This window comes from Lynx canadensis, chromosome A1 (assembly GCF_007474595.2).
Source record: "Lynx canadensis isolate LIC74 chromosome A1, mLynCan4.pri.v2, whole genome shotgun sequence".
NCBI lineage: Eukaryota > Metazoa > Chordata > Mammalia > Carnivora > Felidae > Lynx > Lynx canadensis.
Genome location: NC_044303.2, coordinates 97,777,017 through 97,796,392, shown reverse-complemented (window position 1 = coordinate 97,796,392; position 19,376 = coordinate 97,777,017). Strand labels below are relative to the sequence as shown.

The following is a 19,376-nucleotide window of genomic DNA, read 5'->3' as shown; positions in this document are numbered from 1 at the left end:
GAGCACAGATGATTTGCTAGAAGATGCCCACAAACTTCTCTTAGTTCCATGTTTGGTTTTTTTTTTAAATAACCCCCTGGAAACTACAGAGCTGAGGGGAAACACATACCCAGGACTACTGAACAAAAGAGAAAAAATTTGTTTATGTTTATTTTGAGAGACAGGGCGAGAGAGTGAGCAGGGGAGGGGCAGAGTGAGAGAGAGAGAGAGAGAGAGAGAGAGAGAGAACCCCAAGCAGGCTCTGTACTGTCAGCACAGGGTCTGATGCGGGGCTTGAACCCATGAACCATGAGATCATGACCTGAGTTGAAGTTGGATGCTTAACCGATTGAGCCACCCAGGTGCCTCAAAACAGAAATTTTTGACTCTGGAAAACTTTCAGTTTTTAAGGCAAGGCAAATCAGAACTGGGGGACAAGGACAATTACAATCCAGGGCTATCACCTTCCCACATTTACTCAACAAATATCTATTGAGGTCTTACTGTGCCCCATGGTGGCCCTGAGGATTCATGATACACAAGGGGCCAGAGGAGGTTCTGTGTGTGTGCCGGGGTGATGGGATGGGGGTGTGGAAGGAGGGAAGCAGATACTTCCAAGAAATTCCAACAGGTATAGCACCATTGAGAACAGGTTATTAAGGATCCTTCCTATAAGTGCTGTTTAAAAGTTTAGACTCTGTCAAAATCCCAATAAGGCATCTTAGTCAGAAGATGACACAATCAGATGGATATTTTATAAAGACCAATGTCAGCTCAGGAGGCCAGACTGCCCTAGGGGTGGGAGGGGGGTGGGGCACACCGTCTGTCCTTGAAGTCATCTAGGTAAGAGGTGATGGTGGTGGCCTAGTCGTGGTTGGTGGCAGGAAACAGTGAGAAGCAGTATACAGATTCTATGGCTATGTGTGTGTGTGTGTGTGTGTGTGTGTGTGTGTGTGTGTATTTTTTTTTTTTTTAAGTTAATGAGACAGAGAGTACTGGAGGGACAGAGAGAGAAGGAGAAAGAATCCCTAGCAGGCTCCGCACCATCATCACAGAGCCCAACATGGGGCTCGAACTCACAATCCATGAGATGATGACTTGAGCTGAAATCAAGAATCGGATGCTCAACCAACTGAGCCACCCAGGCATTCCTACAGCTACTTAACATTGGTAATGTTGATCATATTGGCAATGGATGGGACATAGTGGGGAGATAGGGGAAGATTCCTTGCAGGTTTCGGGATAGTCAGCTGGATAATCTACTGGAGGAAACTGGGAGAGAAGGTCAGTTCACCTCATTTCACACTGAAATTGAGTTGTCTGTGAGACATTTGTGCTGTGGAGCATTCTACAGCTGCACATGCAGGTCTAGAACCTAGACAAGAGATTGGGCTTGAAATATAAATTTGGAAGTCACTGCCATTTAGGGGATCTGAAGGCCCAGGAATGGTTAAGATGGCCGAGGAAGAGAGTAGAGTCAGAATAGCAGAACAGCCAGACCAAGCCCTAACATATCAATATTTAAGGGACAAAGAAGAGGGAGGGGACTTCAAAGGAGATGAAAGGGAACAGAGAGAAGCTAGAAGATAATCAGGAGAGTAGATCATCAAAGAAAAGTCTGTATGTAGAAAACAGGAGCAGTAGGGACTTGACTGAACAGACGAGAAGAGACAGAAGGGTGTCCATCCACCTATCACTAACATGCTCTATTTCTTCCCACCCTTCTCTATTTTTGGAGTCCTCTGTGAGCAGACAGGGACCCACACAAGAGGGAGCAGAAGAGAGTACATTCTGAGATAAACTTAGCAGTGGATTCTGGCTACAGCCAGCATGGTCCTGCTCACAGGTGAGAAAAGGCGTCAGGAGCCACAGGAGTGACAAGACACAAGGTTCCGAGACCAGGCCTCAAGGAGTGGCGCTCTGTTTTTCAGAGTATGTTGGCCATCTATTAGGTACGGGCATGGTTTATGGTGCTGGGATAGAGCAGTGCAAAAAGTTCCACTGAAAGAGCTAGAAACACAGCATGTCAAACAGAGATAAATGAGAAGAAAGGACAGAGGGAGGGGAAAGGGGAGCATTCGGGATGGGCCTTCTCCTGGGGCAACATCTGAGCAGAAGCCTGAGAGGAGAGTGGGAGACAGTCAAGGAACAAGTGCAGGGGGTAGGGAGCAAGGACCCCCCAGGCAGAGGGAGGGGGGGGTGCAAAGGCTCTGAGGTAGACACAAGCTTGGAAAGTGTGAGGAACAGCAAGGAGGCAGTGTGGCCTGACAGGACTGAGGGAGGCGGGAGTGTTGAGAGATGAGGTTGGGGAGTTGGGTGGGGCCATGTCAAGGGAGCCTTGTGGCTCATGGTCAGGAGTACAGACTTTTTGACTGTGATGGGAACACATAGGAGGATGGGAAGCAAGGAAATCACACAGGCTGCTGGGTTTTTTTTTTTTTTTTAATGTTTGTTTATTTAGAGGCAGAGAATCTTATTGATTGATTGAGTGGCAGAGAATCCTAGGCAGGCTCTGTACTGTCAGCACAGAGCCCCACTCAGGGCTCAAAACCATGACCTGTGAGAGCCTGACCTGAGCCGAAATCCAGAGTCAGACGCTTAACCAACTGGGCCACCCAGGCACCCCAACAGTCTGCTGGGTATTATAAGGTCATTCTGACTACATGGGACGAAGTGGCCGAGGCAGGCAGGCAAAAGGACAAGGGGAGTGATAGTAGCAGAAGAAGTAGGTAGAGGTGAGAGATACATATGTGGAAGGAAAATGGACAGGACTTGCTATTGGATTAGCTGGGTAGCCCCGAGGGAAGGAAGGAACTCAAGAGGTCACCTAGGCTTTTAGCCTCAGCGCTGTGTATCCAATGTGTTGACTGAGCAGGGCAATCAAAGGGGACGAGGTTGGGATGCAAAAGGGGGCCGGTGAAATCAAGGTGCCCATCCCTAGAGGAAGGGCAAAGCAGACAACAGAATAATCGAATAACCTGGCACTCGGGAGAGATGTATTACACATATTAATTTGGGAGTCATTACCTGGATTTGGTATCGATTCCATGGGACCTGATAACATCACCTGGATTCTTAATGCTGGCCACACATTAGTGCAGTCAGGTCACAAAGCATAGAAACAAAACATTTTATCAACTGACGTTCATGGCCCTCCCTGGGGATTCTGAATTAATTTGAGTTCTCAGGGCCCACCCACTCGCACATTTTCAGCAGCCCCAAGCCAGGTTAAGAAACGCTGCCCAGAGAGTGTGGAGAAGAGTCAAGGATGGAGCTGGCCCACCACAGAATGTAGAGAACTTCCAAAGACAGGTTACTGAGGTAGGTGGAAAAGTGGAAGTCGAGAAGGCATTTTAAGAAGAGGGAGGGGTGGATGATGCAGAATAGTGCGGAGGCTCAGGAAGTTGAGGATGGAGACGCGGCCACGGGATTGGTTTCCAGAGGAAGTCTCTGGTGACCTTAACAGAAATGATTTTGGAGCGCGAAGGGCTGAGGAGGGGCACCAAGAAGGGCAGACTGTAGGCAGAGACAACTCTTTTGGGAGTTCCACCAGAGCGGAGAGCAGAGAAGCTGGGCTGGAGCTGGTAGGCTACTTTGGCTTGAGGAATTTTGTTTCTCATTCGCACCTTAAGGCAGTTGATAAAAAAATGAAGATGCTCCCACATGGAGAAAGAAGCTGATGCTGTAGAAGAGGGGGTATAATTGCAAGAGGATTTCCAGAAGATGGGAGAGAAAAAAAACCACTGGGCACCCTGAACTCTTGAATCTGAAATTTCCCTTCAGAGGCTGGTGTCTTCACTGTTTACTTTTCAGGGGATATAATATGTCCTAAAAAGTCACAGAGTGGCTGGACTGGAAAGGAACCTAAAGATCATCTGGTCCAATCCTCATTCCCAGGTCCGCTCAAATTCCTATGTTCTGTCCCATTCATGGTCTTTGTGACATCCTCCTTTGGAAGGGAATTCGTACACCTGACCCACTTCATCGTTCCATCCACCCCTAGCATCCACTAAGCCATAGTTCATGAACTCTTTGCACATTCCCTGAAACGAGCCAGAATCTGTTTTCCCATATTCCAATCTATTGGCTCTAGTCATGTGCCTTCCAGTTATGTGTCTTTCAAACATTCTGAACTATGAACTCTTGCCCCACCCTGTGAATCCCATATTCCCAAACCAGTTATTTTTTTGCGTGTATGGACAAACAGCTTCCCATTCTAGAAAATATGTAGACAGGGTTTACCAATCCACTTAGTTGGTCTCCATTACGATAAAGGTATAGACAAACATATTGCAATAAAAGTTATACCAATATATATACGAATAACCCGCAACAGCCATGACTGTCCAAGAAACCAAAATTTGTACTTCAAGATTTGGGCTTCATCTACTCAGTCCTTAAGCACTAATTTGATTCTCATCTTAACCACCTGACCCCAATTCCAGAGAACAATACCCCCCCCAACACAGACAAACACACACACACCCCACATATACACACTCACTCAGACTCTGAGGTAGGAAAATATTTGACCAATTATTATTAAGCACACCTGTTATGAAGCAAAAACTTCGTATTGGTTCTCATGACAATTAATTGAATGTTAGGAAAAAAATCTCTACACTGTAAACATGGATTAATTTCCTGAATACTTCATACAACAAAAACTTCAAAGGCAGAGGGAAAACTTGAATGTTTACACATGCAAAGAGAACTTTTTAAAATGCAATTATAAATTAAGTCAAAAGCACAGCTATAAAAGCCAGGCTTGACTTAGGGAATCATCGCTAAAACTCAGTGAAGAAACAGGATACATTATTCCAACACTGACGTTTCGAATATTCACGCCAAATATCACATGAACTGTTACTCTTCTAGTCTTAATTTAAAACATTCCAACCAATAGGTGTAAAAGGGACACAGCACACCAGAGTATTGGCTTAGTGCCCCAAGTTACACTAAACTAGGCTAAACAATTTTTAGAGCTGTTATAGTAATTAATGCAAAATGCACACAATAGGGCTTGAAATGTTTATTGAATGAATGAATTGATTATATTGAAGTCACAGTTAATGCAATAGGAAAAGAAAAAAAAACAGGAGAACACTGAAAAACGATTATAGTCATAACCCCAGATTCATACACATGAAATGATTTCTAGAAAAAAAGTTTGATGTAGTTAACATAGAGCATTAAAGGTACCACTTGAAATCTTAAAGGAACAACAACAAAAAACAATCAGCTGTCAACCACTTGCATAATAGGATCAGTGAATTTGGAGCAACTTCAAGAGCCGATAACTATGTACTTTTGTCAGTTTTGGGGAACACAGGTTTGAGTATATTTAATATGTCATATTTATACTCCTTATTAAAATTTGCTGCCTCAACTAAACACTTAAAACTTCACAAGTGTGTACACACACACACACACACACACACACACACACACAACATTTTATTTGTGGCAAAGATCCTTAGTGTGTCACACTCAGGAAACCTGGATTTGTCCAGAGTGAGATAGAGTTCATGAGATTAATTATACAATATAATAAATATAGGTTAAAGTTAACCTGCCATGAAAGTATTCCTGAATGTCTCAAAATCAAAGAAAACTGCACTGGGCTCAATTTAAAAATGTTTTTCCTGGGAATGCAAACTGGTGCAGCCATTCTGGAAAACAGTATGGAGGTCCCTCAAAAAATTAAAACTGAAACTACCCTCTGACCCAGCAATTGCACTACTAGGTATTTATCCAAGGGATACAGGTATGCTGTTTCAAAGGGGCACATGAACCCCAACATTTATAGCAGCACTATCGACAATAGCCAAAGTATGGAAAGAGCCCAAATGTCCATCGATGGATGAAGGGGTAAAGAAGATGTGGTATATATATAGAATGGAGTATTACTTGGCAATCAAAAAGAAGGAAATCTTGCCATTTGCAACTACATGGATGGAACTGGAGGGTATTATGCTAAGCAACATAGGTCAGTCCAATATCCCTGATGAATATGGATGCCAAAATTCTCAATAAGATACTAGCAAATCGAATTCAACAGCATATAAAAAGAATTATTCACCATGATCAAGTGGGATTCATTCCTGGGATGCAGGGCTGGTTCAACATTCGCAAATCAATCAACGTGATCCATCACATTAACAAAAAAAAAGAGAAGAACCATATGATCCTGTCAATCGATGCAGAAAAGGCCTTTGACAAAATCCAGCACCCTTTCTTAATAAAAACCCTTGAGAAAGTCGGGATAGAAGGAACATACTTAAAGATCATAAAAGCCATTTATGAAAAGCCCACAGCTAACATCATCCTCAACGGGGAAAAACTGAGAGCTTTTTCCCTGAGATCAGGAACACGACAGGGATGCCCACTCTCACCGTTGTTGTTTAACATAGTGCTGGAAGTTCTAGCATCAGCAATCAGACAACAAAAGGAAATCAAAGGCATCAAAATTGGCAAAGATGAAGTCAAGCTTTCGCTTTTTGCAGATGACATGATATTATACATGGAAAATCCGATAGACTCCACCAAAAGTCTGCTAGAACTGATACATGAATTCAGCAAAGTTGCAGGATACAAAATCAATGTACAGAAATCAGTTGCATTCTTATACACTAACAATGAAGCAACAGAAAGACAAATAAAGAAACTGATCCCATTCACAATTGCACCAAGAAGCATAAAATACCTAGGAATAAATCTAACCAAAGATGTAAAGGATCTGTATGCTGAAAACTATAGAAAGCTTATGAAGGTAATTGAAGAAGATTTAAAGAAATGGAAAGACATTCCCTGCTCATGGATTGGAAAAATAAATATTGTCAAAATGTCAATACTACCCAAAGCTATCTACACATTCAATGCAATCCCAATCAAAATTGCACCAGCATTCTTCTCGAAACTAGAACAAGCAATCCTAAAATTCATATGGAACCACAAAAGGCCCCGAATAGCCAAAGGAATTTTGAAGAAGAAGACCAAAGCAGGAGGCATCACAATCCCAGACTTCAGCCTCTACTACAAAGCTGTAATCATCAAGACAGCATGGTATTGGCACAAAAACAGACACACAGACCAATGGAATAGAATAGAAACCCCAGAACTAGACCCACAAACATATGGCCAACTCATCTTTGACAAAGCAGGAAAGAACATCCAATGGAAAAAAGACAGCCTCTTTAACAAATGGTGCTGGGAGAACTGGACAGCAACATGCAGAAGGTTGAAACTAGACCACTTTCTCACACCATTTACAAAAATAAACTCAAAATGGATAAAGGACCTAAATGTGAGACAGGAAACCATCAGAACCTTAGAGGAGAAAGCAGGAAAAGACCTCTCTGACCTCAGCCGTAGCAATCTCTTACTCGACACATCCCCAAAGGCAAGGGAATTAAAAGCAAAAGTGAATTACTGGGACCTTATGAAGATAAAAAGCTTCTGCACAGCAAAGGAAACAACCAACAAAACTAAAAGGCAACCAACGGAATGGGAAAAGATATTTGCAAATGACATATCGGACAAAGGGCTAGTATCTAAAATCTATAAAGAGCTCACCAAACTCCACACCCGAAAAACAAATAACCCAGTGAAGAAATGGGCAGAAAACATGAATAGACACTTCTCTAAAGAAGACATCCGGATGGCCAACAGGCACATGAAAAGATGTTCAGCGTCGCTCCTTATCAGGGAAATACAAATCAAAACCACACTCAGGTATCACCTCACGCCAGTCAGAGTGGCCAAAATGAACAAATCAGGAGACTATAGATGCTGGAGAGGATGTGGAGAAACGGGAACCCTCTTGCACTGTTGGTGGGAATGCAAATTGGTGCAGCCGCTCTGGAAAGCAGTGTGGAGGTTCCTCAGAAAATTAAAAATAGACCTACCCTATGACCCAGCAATAGCACTGCTAGGAATCTACCCAAGGGATACAGGAGTACTGATGCATAGGGGCACTTGTACCCCAATGTTCATAGCAGCACTCTCAACAATAGCCAAATTATGGAAAGAGCCTAAATGTCCATCAACTGATGAATGGATAAAGAAATTGTGGTTTATATACACAATGGAATACTACGTGGCAATGAGAAAAAATGAAATATGGCCTTTTGTAGCAACGTGGATGGAACTGGAGAGTGTGATGCTAAGTGAAATAAGCCATACAGAGAAAGACAGATACCATATGGTTTCACTCTTATGTGGATCCTGAGAAACTTAACAGGAACCCATGGGGGAGGGGAAGGTAAAAAAAAAAAAAAAAAAGGACGTTAGAGTGGGAGAGAGCCAAAGCATAAGAGACTGTTAAAAACTGAGAACAAACTGAGGGTTGATGGGGGGTGGGAGGGAGGGGCGGGTGGGTGATGGGTATTGAGGAGGGCACCTTTTGGGATGAGCACTGGGTGTTGTATGGAAACCAATTTGTCAATAAACTTCATATAAAAAAAAAAAAAAAAAAAAAGAAGATGTGGTATATATATAGAATGGAGTATTACTTGGCAATCAAAAAGAAGGAAATCTTGCCATTTGCAACTACATGGATGGAACTGGAGGGTATTATGCTAAGCAACATAGGTCAGTCAGAGGAAGATAAATATCATATGACTAAGATACAAAACAGATGCATATAAGAGAAGGGAAGCAAAAATAATACAAAAACTGGGAGGAGGACAAAACAGAAGAGACTCTTAAATATGGAGAATAAACAGAGGGTTGCTGGAGGGGTTGTGGGAAGGGGGACGGGCTAAATGGGTAAGGGGCGCTAAGGAATCTATTCCTGAAATCATTGTTGCACTATATGCTAACTAACTTGGATGGAAATTTAAAAAATAAATTAAAGAAAAAGAGAAATGAAAAAAAAATGCCTTTTCTAGCCTCTCAGCCAAGAGAAAGGCAAGAAAAACCAAAGAACTCTTACCAGCACATCAGATCAGTTTTATAGACCATGTATAACCACTTTCAAATGGTTCACTCCCTCACTTTAGAAAATCGTTATATTATATTAGAAAACAAGCATTTTATAAGCGTATTTTAAAATTGTTTATTTTGGCTAATTTTTATGGGTTTAATTTTCTTAATTTTGGTCTTCTTCCAAGCCATTCAAGTACAACCGACGTAGGCAACCACTGGAAGAGATCCTGCCCCAAAAATCGGAACCAGCAGCTGCACCAGCTACAAGGACAAGCCAGGACCACATCATTGGACCACCATGACAGCAGACACAGGAGACACTCAAGGGGGAGGGGCATTTACTAAGCCAGATTCTTCTCTTCATCTTGCTGGAAGGCCAACAATGTAAACTTCTACATACTATTATTTCCTCACAATGGGCATATACATTGCTCTGGCATGTCCTGTTTTTTTTATATAAATGTATTCTTTTCTTTTAAAAAAAAAAAAAGTTTATTTTGAGAAAGAGAGAGAAAGCGGGGGAGGGGTGGACAGAGAGGGAGACAGACCATCCCACGCAGGCTCTGGTGCGGTCAGTGCAGAGCCCAATGCATGGCTCGAACTCAGGAACCATGAGAGCATGACCTGAGCCAAAATGAAGAGTCAGAGGCTTAACCGACCGGGCCACCGAGGCACCCTGTGGTGTGTCTTATTTTTTAAAGTCTGATTATTCTAGAACATTGTGTCTCAACCTCAGTTCTACTGACATTTTGAGCCAGACAATTATTTGTTACAGTGGAGCCGTCTGTGCCTTGTAGGACGCATCCTGGCTTCTACCCGCTAGATACTAGTAACATACCCCTCCCTTCGTTGTAACGACCAAAAATATCTCCTGATATTGCCAAATGCGGAGGGGGAAGGACACACTGCCCCTGGTCAAGAGAGCCACGGCTCTAAAGTACTGGTTCTTAGTTACACACTAGGAGCAGAAAGGAATCTTCAAAAACAGTGTTGGCGCAACACAAAAATACATTACAGCCCCCCCAGATTAGAGTAGTCCGTATCTTGGTATCAGGGTCGACCTGATTACAGTACACAGAAAAAAGCAGAGGAAACAGAAAGAGGTTAACTGTAGCTCTGATCTGCAAACTTCGTCTCCCTTTTGATCGGACAGGAACTAGAGCATAAAGATTTATCTGAATCCCCACGCTGCCTCTTCTAACACTCCACGGTTGTGGGGGCCTTAGAAAGCAAGGTCCAGAGATGGACAACACAGAACTATTTCCTCACAGGGTGACCATGCCGGCGGTCCAGGGAGGGCAACTTTGGAACCCTCAGCTCTTGAAGGAGCGTCACTAAACCAGCCTTGGAGAAATGCCGAGTTCATTACAAACAATACACAAACGAACAATCTGTGGGCTGGGGAAGACACCCAGAGGGCTCACGTGGGAACTAACTCAAGCCCTTCCTGGGAAGAGTAGTGGGTTCATCCTCACAGCAGATGACATCGCCAGGGACCCACCTGGAGCTGACAGCAACACCTGACTCCTGTACAAAAGCTCCATGGCCATGAACATGGGAATTCTCTCTCCCACCCCATTAGACCTCAACATCCTCTGCCAGCCTCCTCAGTCTGTTCAGTGACACTGGGCCTGGTTCCAGTGTTTGCAAAGAATGGCATGTCAGTGCCTCTGAGGGTACTTCCCCCCATGCCAGTCTGGCTATGGCTTCCCCATCAACCATGTGCCAGCCTACTCGTGCTAACAGACTGACTGCTGTTTCTTTCATTAGGGGGAAGAAAAGTAGACACATACATGCAAACACATATAACAGGGATTCTCTCCCAGTTCAGGAGTGGTAATAATCAGCCAATGTTATTGAGGGGCTGATGATGCACACAGTATTTTTCTAAGAGCCATACGTGTGTTATGTCATGGACCGCTGCTAGCACCGTGAAGGAGATGCTATAACTGTTCCCATTTGATAGACAAGGTTACTGAGATGTAGGCAGTTTAAGAAATTCACCCAAGGCAAAACCAGGACCCATTCGTTTTCCCACTAGATTGTAAGTTCCCAAAGGCACAGACTACTTCTATGGGCACAGCTATTACTAACTGGTTGCTATCAGACAGACCCTGTCCTATTTGCTCCTATTTTCTCCAAAGAGAACCCAAATCAGTTACTGAACTCCGCCAACTGGGAATGTTTCAAGCTCTCATTGATTTGGGTTAGAAATGCTAGGTTAGGAGGGGGGTGCCTGGGTGGCTCAGCTGATTAAGCGTCCGACTTCGACTCAGGTCCTGATCTTGCGGTCTGTGAGTTCCAGTCCTGCATGGGGCTCTGTGCTGACAACTCATAGCCTGGAGTCTGCTTCAGATTGTGTGTCTCCCTCTCTCTCTGCCCCTTCCCCACTCACACTCTATCTGTCTCTCCCTCTCTCTCAAGAATAAATAAACATTAAAAAATTAAAAAAAGAAATGCTAGGTTAGGAGAAAAGTTCCCAAGCATAGAGAATATGCATGATTATCCAGTGTTTGTCCCAGACTCCATCAACGACACACAGTTCTTGCCTTAAGTCGACCCAGAGTTCAGCTTTGTCTCCTCATACTTTACTGATTCGTCTTTCAAGGGTCTCCCAAATGCCCTATTTTCCTTGCCAGGACTCTCATTTCTCATCTTGGGTCAGCAAGTGCCTCTGAGCTGGCTCACATCGCTGCAATCCACCATGCACCCAGATGTCAAATCTTTCAGTGCCCCTGTCCAAGCTGTCCCTCTTCTGCTCAAAAATCTACAAGAGTTCCCTCTTTCTGATGGCCCCAGCTCTTGTGCACAGTGCTGAAGGCTGAAAGCTACTCTTGCTCAGATCCTAGAGTAACTAGTCAGTGTTCTCCTTACTAGTTCCCACTATAAAACTGCAAAATTCCAGTCTGACCAATGTCCACTATCTCCCACAAACACCCTCTGCTCACAACAACCTCTGTGACCTGGCTCTGAGGGTCCCAGAGCTCCACATCTGAATCAAGTACCATTGCCTACATTTTCAATCCTTTATTGTGTTTATTTATTCATTCAGCTGCACACCTGTGTGTGTATGTATGTATGCACATATATAAATAATATAAATATAAATATAAATACAAATACAAATATAAATATAAATATATACACATATATATAAGTCTAAGGCAAAACTACCCTACTGAAACACTGATCTCTGGATCTGGGGGGGGGCTCTCCTCCCCGTAAAAACTTATAAAGCAGTGCCAAGCATTGCTTTAGGTGCCAGAGATAGACCAGTGAGTATAAGGCACAAAGCTCCTCGTATGCATGGAATCTTCCTTCTCCAGATTTCCATAGGGCTTTGTATGGCCAAATCGACCATTCCCAAAGATGCCAGGCCCATTACATGTTAATGGGCAAAGGACTTTAGTAAATGCTACAGGCTATGTCCAGTACCCTTCTCGACGAATCAAAATCATACATCCTGCAGAATAAAAGCACACTTTACTTGACCTAGCATTTGTCAAGTAAACCTCTGCTGTGTTCACACTAGAGAAAGAGACACAGAGAGGAACATCCTATAGAACATATCTGATGCGAAAGTTGGTTTTAACACTAGTTTGTAAGTTCCCAGAGGGCATGGACTACTTCTACGGGCACTAACTCAGTCCACAGCTATTACTGAATAGTTTTTAACAGACAGACCCTGTCCTATTTGCTGGAGATTCATGAGTAAACAAAACAGACACAGGGTCTTCTTCCTGACTATGCTATGTTGCCTCTATTCAGCTGTGTGCTAATTGCATTTGAAGAAATTACTCTGTCTACAGGGCAGAACACTAAACTTTGTTCCTTATTTTAATCCCAGATCTAACATATAGATGCGTAGCATACAGTAAGCACTCAAATGTTTCTTCAATAAATGAATCAGTCCATGCCTTACAATTTAGCACTTAGTTGACAAGTTGAGCTGGGTACAGGATCATGATTCATGTGCTTGAGCCTTGTCTCAAGCAGAGGATAAACGTCTTAACCAGTTTGGCTCGTGTGTAACAACTAAAACCACTCCATCGTCTTTTAATGTTTTTTTGTTTTGTTTTGTTTTTTTAGTGTTTATTTTTTGAGAGAGAGAGAGAGACAGAGCATGAGCAGGGGAGAGGCAGAGAGAGAGGGAGACACAGAATCCGAAGCAGGCTCCAGGCTCTGACCTGTCAGCACAGACCCCAATGCGGGGCTTGAATCCACGAACCATGAGATCATGACCTGAGCCAAAGTCGGATGCTTCACAGACTGAGTCAGCCAGGCGCCCCTAAAACCACTCCATCTTAAGCTGCTTCTTAACATACAATCTTAGAATTTAAGAGAAGCATACACAGGGTTTTTTCCTTCTGTCAGAATTGAATACTATTCTGTCATGTGGAAGTACCACAACTAAGTCAACATTAGTTAAATTTGGTTTTCTTAAATTTGATTATTATTTAGGCTGTTTCCAATTTTTTCCCATTACATGTATTATTGCAGTGGCTAAGCTCAGAATACATTTGAGCACAACACATTCCTGCATGCTTCCAGTTATTACCGAAGAATTAATTCCTAGTAGGGGAGTCACTGGGTCTTTTGAATTTTGATACTACAGAGGTGCCTGGGTGGCTAAGTCTGTTATGCATCTGACTCTAGAATTCGGCTCACGTCGTGATCTCATGGTTCTTGAATTTGAGCCCCTGTCAGGCTCCACGCTGGCAATGTGGAGCCTACTTGGGATTCTCTCTCTGTCTGGATTCTCTTTCTCTCTCTCTCTCTCTCTCAAAGTAAATAAGGAAACCTAAAAAAAATTTTGGGGGGGCGCCTGGGTGGCTCAGTTTGTTAAGTATCTGACTTTGGATCAGGTCATGATCTTGCAGTTCATGGGTTCAAACCCCACAGTGGGCTCTGTGCTGACAGCTCAGAGCCTGGAGCCTGCTTCGGGTTCTGTGTCTCCCTCTCTCTCTGCTCTTCCCCTGCTCTCTCTCTCTCTGTCTCTCTCTCTCTCTCTCACTCAAAAATAAATAAACATTACTAAAAATTTTTTCTGATACTACAGTATGGCCAGACTGCTTCCCGGAGAGTTGCCAACTTACAATCTTCTCAGTAGAGTTTGAGATTGACAACGCCTGTTTGCCACTTTCCCTCCAAGCCTGGGCTTTATCAAAGTCTGCCTATCAGATAAGTAAAAAATGATATCCCAAAGCACACAGACCTAGTACTGCTCTGTAGTTGCCTAACATTTTCCTTCTGATAAACGTCATGCCTGGGCTCCCATTGAAAATGTTCTAGATAAGAATTCCATTTAAACTGATCCTGGGTTATAATTACAAGGTTATCAGTGATTTCTATTTTCAATAGCCCGTATCATGTTGCTAAATCTATTTTTCACAACAAAAAGAGGCCAGAAAAATAATGCAAAAGAAAGGATGCAGAAAAAAAAAAGAATCACAGATGGAAGGAGTGGTTCTTTATGGACAAATGTGGTGGAAACTGGATAAGAATCCCTGTGCCATGAGGAAGCCAGTTCTGTACTTTTATAATCATCCTGGAAAAACAACAGAAGTAAAATTCTGTGGGAATGCAAGCTGGTGAAGCCACTCTGGAAAACAGTATGGAGGTTCCTCAAAAAACTAAAAATAGAACTACCCTACGACCCAGCAATTGCACTACTAGGCATTCATCCACGGGATACAGGTGTGCTGTTTTGAAGGGACACATGCACCCCAATGTTTAGAGAGCACTATCAACAACAGCCAAAAATATGGAAAGAGCCCAAATGTCCATCGATGGATGACTGGATAAAGAAGATGTGGTGTGTGTATGTGTATATATACACATACACACACCACATCTTCTTTATCCAGTATATATATATACACATACACACACACACACACACACACACATACATACAATGGAGTATTTAGTCAGCAATCAAAAAGAAGGAAATCTTGCCATGTACAACTACGTGGATGGAACCGGAGGGTATGATGCTAAGTGAGATTAGTCAGTCAGAGAAAGACAAAAATCATATGATTTCACTCAGATGAGGACTTTAAGAGACAAAACAGATGAACATAAGGGAAGGGAAACAAAAATAATATGAAAACAGGGAGGGGGACAAAACAGAAGAGACTCATAAATATGGAGAACAAACTGAGTTACGGGAGAGGTGGTGGGAGGGGGGATGGGCTAAATGGGTAAGGGGCACTAAGGAATCTACTCCTGAAATCATTGTTGCACTATATACTAACTAATTTGGATGTAAATTTTTTAAAAATTAAAAATTAAAAAAAAAAAAGAAGTAACATTATGTCCAGCCTTAGATGGACCACAGGTCCATTATTCCTCTGCTTAATACCTGAACTCCATAAGCCAGAGCTTTGTCCCTCTTTCCTGAGTGAATACGCACAAGGTGCCTTCATGAACACCACGTACTAACTGTACTTCGATTGTGCTAATCATCTTATTTTCCTATCCCATCCAATGGATAGGAAAGGTTTCATTCATTTGGTTCTTAATATTCATTTTAACCTTTCAAAGTTCATGTTGTCATTTCCCCCTTTTGTTCACTTTAAAATGAACACCAAACAAAGCCAGGGATGTTGAAGCTTTTGGAGTACAGTAAAACCTTGGTTTGCGAGTGTAAGTCATTCCAGAAACATGCTTGTAATACAAAGTGCTTGTATATCGAAGCGAACTTCCCCATAAGAAATAATGGAAACTCAAATGATTCATTCCATAACCCCAAAATATTCAGATAAAATGATTACAATACTGGGGCACCTGGATGGCTCAGCTGGTTAAGTGTCTGACTCTTGAGTTCAGCTCAGGTCATGATCTCACAGTCGTGAGATTGAGCCTCACATTGGGCTCTGTGCAAACAGCCCAGAGCCTGCTTGGAATTCTCTCTCTCTCTCTCTGTCTGTGCCCCTCCCTGCCCCCCAAAATAAATAAACATTAAAAAATTATTATAATACTGTAATATAATACAAAATGAGGAAAATACAAAATATAAAGTAAAATATACAAATGGACCTGCACTTACTTTTGAAAATCTTTGTGGCTGGTGTGAGGGAGAGAAGAGAGAGGAGGGTTATTATGCAGGACGACTTTCACTATCACTCACAGAATCACTGCTATCTATTGGCTCAATGGAATCTTTTCTTTTCGTGCAACTTTAACAAGGAACCTATCCAATGACACTTGCTTTTGCCTCTTTTGGAGAATTTTGCAGAAATGTGACATTGCATTGATGATCACCCACCATGGAGCAGTGAGAGACAGAGAGAGAAGAACCACTGGTTCAGTTGTGATCATGTGACGTTCAGTGTGATGTACTACTTGTATTGCAAGACATGGCTCGTTTAACAAGTTAAAATTTATTAGAAATGTTTGCTTGTTTTGTGGAACACTCCCAGAATGAGGTACTTGCAATCCAATGTCTTAATGTATAATGTTTTTGTTCAAAAACTCTTAAGCGGATCTTGAAGAATAGAGAAGGAAAAGGAAAAGGTTCAGAGCATTTTCATCAGCCTTAAAGACTGGGCTTTGGCCATGACCAAGTCTGGTTCTCTCTCCTCTCCAAGATTTCTGAGACCTTCCTTTCCTCCACTGTGGACAGGTGCCCTCTAATCCTCCAAATTCAGGCCTTTCCCAGCATTCCCTGCTGGAGTTACTGTCCTGGGGGGGAGGGGTCAACTTCTGAGAGTGAACACAGGGGCCCACCCCCTCCCCCTTGAGCCCTCCCAGGATAACCCCACTCCTTTTCCAGTCTTCCTGCAGTGCCCAAGAGAGACAGTGCCCTCCAGGGACATCCTGGAGGGGGTGTGGCTGTGAAGAGTGACACCTATCTCCACCTGGGCACCTGGGTGAGTCAGTTGGTTAAGGGTCCAACTTTGGTTGGTGGGTTTGAGCCCCGCGTCAGGCTCTGTGCTGATAGCTCAGATCATGGAGCCTGCTTCGGATTCTGTGTCTCCCTCTCTCTCTCTGCCCCTGCCCCACTCACACTCTGTCTCTGTCTCTCTCTCAAAAATAAATAAACATAAAAAAAAAAAAGAGTGACATCTATTTCCTAATGTCTGCAAAAGCTTCTGAGTCCAGAGAGATACCATCAGCCTCAGTGCAGTTACTGATTTCTTTGGTTTTGAAAACCATCTCCTTAGAGAAGAAAATCTCTTCCTGCAAAAGTAAAGATGGAAGAAGGGAAAAGAATGGCCAATTGCCAAAATCCCACGATGTGCCAGGTGTTTTATTCAGGTAATCCTACTGAGGCCTCCCAGAATCCTGTGCGGCTTATTTTCTTTCTCTCCACTTTCAGTGGAAAAACAGCGGCTTAAAAGAAGTGAAGCAACTTGACTGGCAAAGGTACTCATGCCTGGGAGATATTACAGCTCAAATTCAGGTAATGGCCAGCCCCAGGCTTCTTGGACCCACAGGTAACTCCCGACAAGCTGGAGAGCAGAACTTTCCAACCAGAAGCCCACAGACCCCCAGCAGTCCCTGGGTGGGCTTTGAGGGTGTCTGAATATTCGGAGTCTGGGGTGCTGTGCCTTTTGTGGGAGGGTCACTTAAAACGTTCCCATTTTTTCATTGCCTTTGCTTCTCCTACTGCTGCTTCAGTCACATGTAGAACTACTCACCATGGCAGGGCCTGGGGGGCTCAGTCAGTTAAGCATCCAACTCTTGATTTCAGCTCAGGTCATAATCTCACAGTTTGAGTTTGAACCCTGCATTAGGCTCTGTGCTGGGAGCAGAATCTGCTTGGGATTCTCTTTCTCCCTCTCTCCCTCTGCCCTTCCCCTGGCTCAAGCTTTCTCACTCTCTCAAAATAAATAAATAAACATTAAAGAGAGAGAGAGAGACAGAGAGAGAGAGAGAGAGAGAGAGACAGAGAGAGAGACAGAGAGAGGGAAATAACCACCTTGGTCATAACCTACTTCAGAGAAATCTTCCTGTCATCTTTTCATTAGCCTTAAGAGCCATCTTGTTAACAAATTATTTGAACAACTCTTGAAGGGGAATCACTATGGAGAGAAATGTGCCAACAAACCATGGCTGTCCTTGGTTACCAAGCATCACCCCGCCACCCTCAAGCCTTCTGCAGATTCTCGGAAAGGTCCATAACCAAAAAATAAAAAAATTAGTGAGGAACCCCTCCATTAAGTCTCATTTCCTTTTTTTTTTAATTTTTTATTTTTTTTAGAGAGAGCGAGCGCCAAGTAGGGGAGCGCGAGCAGGAGGGGAGAGAGAGAGAGAGAGAGGGATAGAGAGAGAGAGAGAGAGGGAGAGAATATCAAGCAGGCTCCTCACTGAGCTTGGAGCTTGATCCTATGACCCTAGGATCCTTGACCTGAGCCGAAATCAAGAGCTGAACACTCAACCAATGAGCCACACAAGCACCCGAAGTCTTATTTCCTTTAAGAGATAAGGACAACATACGCCTCTACTAGCTCTCTAAGTGTCTTGAAAGACCATCCACTCAGCAGCCACAGATGAAGTGGCCACATTTCACGTTGGCCAAACGAAGATATCACTTGCCACTCAGGGTGAGAAAGTAGAATATGAATGTGTGTCGCAGAGGCTCTAAATAGAGAGGAAGGAAACTGTGGTTTGAGAAGAGGAGGAAAATGCAGAGGTCTTTGATCTTTGTACTTCACAAAAAAGCAGCTGAAAAAGTATATAACTGCCTCCTTCAATACCAGTTGACCGTTAACAAGAAGCAGTTCAACAATTTTATCACACATGTGCACAAATGCTGTTGGTTTTTGACCAGGCATAGGTCCGATAACCAGAAAGAAAACGCGTCAAGTTCTGTGTGGCACAAAGGAGCACACGAGCTCAGGTGCCCAGTCGGGGCACTATCAGAACGGTCGGAAGAAAGACCAAAACAGCTGCGAGAGTCAAGAACATCTATTAAGTGCCAACTGTTTAAGGCCAGGACCAAGGCCATCCCTGATGTAATGGGAGCTTTTTGGTGCCAAAGCGCAGGCGGGCACAGCCTGCCTGGTGTATTGCACACCATCTGGGAGATGAAAAAGTAAAGGTGGAGGAAGAGTGGTAGAGAGAAAAATACAGACTTCAAACCTAATTAAACAGCAAGGGAGAAACAGATGTGAGGGGCCGACTTGCCAACACCAAGCCCCTGGCAAATAATAGCGATCGCCCCACGAGAATTCACAGGCACAAGACTGCCAGCAAGTCAGCAGGGTGGGAGGGGAAGCTGTCATCTGCACCAAAGCTCTCATTGTGTGACTCGAGTGTGCCTGTGAGCTCTGCAAGGTTCTACTTAATAGTATTGTTTTTATCCCTGCTCTCAGTTGGGCAAGATGCACAAAATACCACGTGTTGAGCCATAATAAGTTTCCTGCTCCGGGAAAGTCGGTTGAGCGTCCAACACTTGGTATCAGCTCAGGTCATGATCTCCCGGTTCATGGGATTGAGCCCTGCATCACGTTCTGCACTGT

The 19,376-nt window shown here is 43.4% G+C and overlaps 1 protein-coding gene and 1 long non-coding RNA gene across 2 annotated transcripts in view; one reads left to right on the top strand and one right to left on the bottom strand.

Annotated features, from left to right (window-relative positions):
- The window catches only part of TNFAIP8 (TNF alpha induced protein 8), a 136,058-nt gene that overhangs the window by 76,244 nt on the left and 40,438 nt on the right, over positions 1-19,376 (bottom strand). The window lies entirely within an intron of this gene.
- Positions 755-14,786, top strand: LOC115514897. The gene is made up of 3 exons (XR_003969115.1): positions 755-926; positions 5,499-5,503; positions 14,775-14,786. It is a non-coding gene; the product is annotated as an uncharacterized LOC115514897 (long non-coding RNA).